Consider the following 6,000-nt stretch of genomic DNA (forward strand, 5'->3'; position numbering starts at 1 on the left):
AAATACCACGCAGTCAGATGAGTACTAGAAAGCACAATCTACTGTCTCAAAAAATAAATATAGATATTCAGATACAGGAAACTTTTATAAATACTTTCTTAAGCACACTTTTCCCCCAAATGGTGATATTATTATTTTCTTTTCTGATATAAAAGTAATAACTCACTGTTTAAGAAAAATACAGAAATTCTGAAGCAGGAAATCAAAGCTCTCTCAAGTCCACTCCCCCACCCACCCAGAGATTACCTCTGGCAATAGCTGGGTGAAAATTCTTTCAAAGATTTCTTTAGTACGGATACATAAAATTTCACAAAAAGACATTTTAAGGTACTGTTTTGCAGCTTGCCTTTGTAAATTAACAGGACACTGGTAGACATTTTTGCATGTTAGTACATGTAACTTTAACTCAATTTTTAAAAACAAACTATTCTCCGTATACAATAATTTATTACAAACAATACTTCAATAAAAATTGTGCATTAAACTTAACAGTGATGCAAATATTTTTAAATAACATTTTTATAGAAAATTCCTAGAGGTAGAAATGTTGAGTCTTTGGGTGTGTATATGTTTAATTTTGGTTCATATTACCCAGATGCCCTTTAAAAGGATTATATATCAATGTATCAGCTGAATGCCAGAGATCTGTCTTTTCACAGCTGGACAAACAAAAATATCATCAACCCCCTGCTACCAGGTGTACCAGAGACACATTCATACACGTGTACAAGAAGACCTAATCAAGAATGATCATTGTAGAATTATTAACGTATTAATGAAAAACTGGAAATACTTTTCTCAATAGAAGTATGGATAAATTGAGGTATACTTATAACATAGAATGCTATACATTTTTTGTCAATCTGTTAGATATAATACAATAATTTTGTATGTTGTTTATAAATATATACATATGGAGGAAAATTATAAAAACATACATTTATTCATTCAGCAAATATTTACTGAGAGTAAGATACATAGAATGTTATGAGAAAATCTTTACAACCATAGACAAAGATTTCATATACAGGACAGAAAAAGCATTAACCATAAAAGGAAAACATTTAAAGTGAGTTTCTATTACTTAAAAACTGCTTTTTGAAAACCACTATTAAGAAAATAAAAAAGCAATCCACAGTGTGGGAGAAAATATTGATGATTTATATATCTAACAAAAGATTTGTGCCCAGAATATATTAAAAACAACTCGATAATGGAAAGACACAGTACAATTTTAAAATAGGTGGAAAATTTGAGATACTTCAATCCTAATAATTCCTTGTACTCTCAAAAGAAGGGAACAGAACTGAGGACACCAGAGGTGGGTAAGGGCAGGGGGAGGTTAGGGAGAAATTGGTAAAGGGTCATAAAAGATGTTTACATTGTGTGATGATAAAATTAAAAAAAGAAAAAAAGAGTTACAGATGGCCAATAAGGATATCAGAAGATTATTAGTCATCAGGGAAATGCTAATTAAAATGACAATGAAGGGGCTGGCCCGGTGGCGCACTGCTACAGTGGGCCGCTTGGGAGCGCGGAGGCGCTCCCGCCGAGGGTTCAGATCCCACATACAGACCGGTTCCCGCTCACTGGCTGAGCGAGGTGCGGGCGCAGCACCGAGGGTTGCAATCCCGTTGCCGGTCCCGGTCCGGTACGGGCGCGACACTGAGGGTTGCAATCCGTTGCCGGACACGAAAAAAGACAAAAAAAAAAAAATGACAATGAAGATGCCTAGAATGCCTAAAATTAAAAAAAATTAAAAACCTGAAAATACCAAATGTTGGTGACGATACAGAACTGGAACACTCTCTCACACACTGTGGGTAGAAACCTAAAATTGTACACTTTGGATAACTGTCAGTTTCAAATATAGTTAAATATAGTCCTGCCCAATCAACTAGCAATTCTACTCCTAGGTATTTACCCAAAATGAATGAAATACATGTTCACACAAAGACTTGTACATGAATGTTCAGAGTAGCTTAATTCAGAGTTATCAAAACCTGTAAACACACCAAATGCCAATCAGCAGGTAAATGGATAAATAGTATAATATCTATACAATGACAAATTACTCAGCAATAAAAAGGAATGAACATGTAGTAACGGATAAATCTCACAAAGCAATTATATGGTTCTCAGCAGAGAAATTACATGTTCTGATTTAGGTTTTAACAGGATCCCTCTGGCTACCATATTGAAAATAGACCAAAGTAGAGTAAGGACAAGAACAGGAGATCAGTCAGGAGGCAACTGCAGTAATCCAGGTGGAAATATGTTAGAGGCTAGGATCACAAAAAGTAATCATATTCAACCATCAAAAACTATAAGACTCTCTGAAGGACCCTCCACTCTACAACAATTAGACTTGGGCTGGGACACACCCTTTGAGGCATTGCTGGTCTCATAAAAAGTAAAAGAGCCATCATCCAGAGACAGCCTACCCTTTCTCCCTACACCTCTCCCCCACTTTCTGCCAAATAAAAAATAAAGAACATGAGCAGGGATCAGACCAATCAGGAACCAAAGAAAACAGAAACCAGAGTCTCAAAATTCCAAATCCATTGTAGCAACAGAAGACAGAATCAAAAATCTACAAAGGCAGTGAACCTAAACTAGGTAAGCAGGGAGTCAACAGTGGGGAACAAGAGCCAGCCTGATCTGCACACAAAAGGATGGGTAAGGTTGTCATGAGGCCAGATTACTATAGCAACCACGTGTGAGGCTGTTGGACGTGGAAAACAGCACAAAGTAGGAGCTAAACCTGAGACTCCTGCTCTGAACAAAAGTCTCCAGGGGATGCACGTGGTCATTGTTCAGGGGAGCCTCTTGACTACCTCCAGAGCAGAAGTAAATGCTCTCTGAAGGAAGGAGTCCCCAAGTTAGCCATGCAGCTTAAGATCACACAAAGGCTAGCAAATACAAAAAAGAGCAAGCAACCATGCAGAGTCATAGATGTAGACCATCCAAGAACTGAAGAGGTTGGTATTGTCAGTTTCAGAACTTCCAAGAGCTTTGTACAAAAGTTTCAAGAAATAAAAGACTCCATTACAAATTGAATATACAGCAAAACTAGAAATTACCAGAAATATTTGAGGATAAAAGCAAATGGAAATTCTAAAAATGAAAAAATAATTGTTGAAATTAGAAACTAAGTAGGTGGGTTAAATAGCAAATTAGGCAAAAATGAAGATAATTATATAGATGAAGAATTTACCTAATTTACCCAGAATAAAATAAAGTTTGACAATATAAAATAGTGGTCAAGAAAACAGAATGAAAAATAGAATGAGAGGATCTAGCATATATTTCAGAGGGCCAAAAAGGAAAAAATAAAGAGAATGAAAGAGTGGCAATATCTAATGGAAAATGTGTCATAACTAATTAAAAATATAAATATGAATTTACAACTCCAGGAAGCAAAACACATTCCAATCTGCATAAATAAGAAGAAAAACATGCCTAGACACACAAATGAAAAAGCAGAACACCAGTGGCAATGATACAATCCCAAAAGAAACTAAAGAAAAAACATACATCATCTACAAAGGACTATCACGATGACAGCCCAATTCTCAACAATGACAACAGAAACCAGAAAACAGTGCAGTAATATCTTCAGAGAGAAAAGTAGTTATCAAGACACACAAATGAAAAAGCAGAACACCAGTGGCAATGATACAATCCCAAAAGAAACTAAAGAGAAAACATACATCATCTACAAAGGACTATCACGATGACAGCCCAATTCTCAACGATGACAACAGAAACCAGAAAACAGTGCAGTAATATCTTCAGAGAGAAAAGTAGTTATCAACTTAGAACTGTATACTCAGCAAAATTTCCTTCAGAAACTAGAATGAAATAAATACATTTACCAAAAAATAATAATTTTGCAAATATCTGCAAAACATTTCTGACAAAAGACTTGTATCCAAAATATGTAAGGAATTCTTAAACGTCAACAATAAGAATACAACCCAATTAAGAAATGAAGATCTGAAGAGACACCTCAAAGAAGATATACAGATAGCAAGTAACATACGTTGGACATCTTTTTGTATGCTTATTAGAGAATTGCAAATTAAAACATGATACCCCTATACACATATTAGAAAGGCTAAAATTCAAAAGCCTAACAATACCAAATGCAAGCAAAGATGCACAGCAACAGGAAGTCTCATTCATTGCTGGTGGTAACGCAAAATGGTACAGACAGTTTGGGAGGCAGTTTGTCAGTTTCCTACAAAGTCAAACACAGCCTTACCATAGGATCCAGCAGCTGTGCACATAGGTAATTGCCCAGTTGATTTACAAACCTATGTCCACATAAAAACTTGCCTACGAGTATTTATAATATGTTTATGCATAATTGCCCAAAACTAGAAGCAATAGGTCTTTTAATAGGTGAGCAGATAAGGAAACTGGTATATCACCACCGTGGGATGTTTGCTATTTGGTGATAAAAAGAAATAATCAGTCAAGCCATGAAAAGATACGGAGGAAACTTAAATGCATATTCTAAGTGAGAGAAGCAGGTCTGAAAAGGAACATCTGTGATATCAATGTACCCAACTGTGAGGTATTTCAAAAAGTTTATGGAAAGATTCGTGTTAGCTTTTAATTCTACTTTCCATGAACTTTTGAAGTGTCCTCATATACGATATTCTGGAAAAGGCAAAACTACAGAAACAGTAAAAAGATCAGTTGTCTCCAGGGATTTCAGAGGAGAGAAGAAGGGTTGAATAGGAGAAATGTAGGGGATTTTATTAGCCCGTAAAAATATTCTTTATGATAGTAAAACAGTGGATACATGATGCTGCATTTGGTCAAATGCATATGGTCAAAACAAATAGAAGTTTACAGCACAAAGAATGAAGTTTAATGTATGCAAAGTTTGAAAACTTGTTTGGGAGGTTGGGGAATGTCAACATGAAATGCAAAACAAGACAAAACAATCTAACTGTATTACCGATGTATGAACCAACCTCACTGAAAGGGTGGTGAGGAAGAGGTGTTTTGCTAAGTAACTTTGGAAATGAATGCAGTCTCTAAGGCAAAGGAAACTGGACATAAGCACTATACACTAGTTGATAATTGTTTCCCACAGGGGTACAGGTTAACAATTCTAAAACTGCTGTGCATGTATACTGAAATTGAACAATGAATGGATGGCGGATGGTGAAAACCAGGGTTCTCACTGCTGGAGAATTTACATATAAGCAATGGGAGGAGGCTAGAATAATCCATGTGGTAATAAAGTGCAGTTGGAGACATCAGTATGAACTCAGGTTTAACTTAACTTGCATATACAAATATTTATATGCAAATGTATACACACAGGTTAGTACACACTCTTATATTTCCTTGCTTTGTCAGCTGAATATTCTGAGCCCACTGTTGATACCATTGCACAGAGAAAAATATTACTGCTCATTGACAACACACCTACTCACACAAGAGCTCTGATGGAGGTGTAAAAGAAGATCAATGTTGTTTTCATGCCTGCTAACACAACAGCCCTCTGCAGCTCAGGGATCAAGGAGTAATTTCAACTTTAAAGTCTTATTATTTAAGAAATACATTTCATAAAACTACAGCTGCCATACAGAGATTCCTCTGATGGATCTGGGCAAAGTAAATTGAAAACCTTCCAGAAAAGATTCATCATTCTAGATGCCATTAAGAATATGCGTGATTTATGGGAGGACATCAAAATATCAACATTAATGGGAGTCGGGAAGAAGTTGAATCCAACCTTCACGGATGACTTTGCAGGTTCAAGACTTCAGTGGAGGAAGTCACTGCAGATGTGGTGGAAGTAGAAAGACAACTAAAATTATAAATGGAGTCTGAAGATGTGACTGAATTGTTGCAATCATGATAAAACTTTGAGAGGGAGCTGCTGCTTATGGATGAGCAAAACAGGTGGTTTCTTGAGATGGAATCTAGTCCTGGTGAAGATACAGTGAACATTGTTGATATAACAAAGGGTTTAGA

The sequence above is a fragment of the Galeopterus variegatus genome, unplaced genomic scaffold, assembly GCF_000696425.1.
Source record: "Galeopterus variegatus unplaced genomic scaffold, G_variegatus-3.0.2 Scaffold2225, whole genome shotgun sequence".
Classification (NCBI taxonomy): Eukaryota; Metazoa; Chordata; class Mammalia; order Dermoptera; family Cynocephalidae; genus Galeopterus; species Galeopterus variegatus.